Source organism: Myzus persicae, unplaced genomic scaffold (genome assembly GCF_001856785.1).
Source record: "Myzus persicae strain clone G006 unplaced genomic scaffold, MPER_G0061.0, whole genome shotgun sequence".
Classification (NCBI taxonomy): domain Eukaryota; kingdom Metazoa; phylum Arthropoda; class Insecta; order Hemiptera; family Aphididae; genus Myzus; species Myzus persicae.
Window position 1 is genome coordinate 287270 of NW_019100469.1, and position 657 is coordinate 287926.

Sequence of the window (657 nt, forward strand, 5' to 3'; positions counted from 1 at the left end):
GGGGGGTCCCAGCTCTTTGTAAAACTACTAGGTGTTTATTTTAATTTTTACCCCAGATGGCCAGATCCTTGACTAATCATGAGCCCCTTGCTACCCAAACCACTAAAAAACTCAGAAACCTCGAAAACGTCTTCACTATGCTACTGGAACTATGATTAATACATACATGTTTAATGAAATAAAAAAAATCAATAATTTCATTTAAAAAATTTAAACACAGCCAAATTTGTAACAAATTAAACAATGTCTAGTGTAACTATAAACAAGTTATTGAGCGATTTCTATTATTTTTAATTTTTAAATGAAACATTTTTTTTCGACAACAAATAATTACAACTTCAAAAACGTACAAATATGATTTATTTATTTTTTAAATTTAAATTTATACAATATATTTTTGAATATGAAAATATTATAGGTATAGGTTGGATATTCTCTCATCTCCAAAATATACTTTTATATACAAAATTCATTTTTTTCTACAAATTTTGAAGTGGAAAAGTCGTCTACATTTTTCACCCCCATTGAACTACACAGAATCAATAAATATGAGAAAAATGCACTCTCTTATTATGATCCACTAATTAAAAAAAAATAATGAATAGTTATTTTTTATCACTAAGCATAATCTTTGTCAGGAATACAAAATAAAAATAA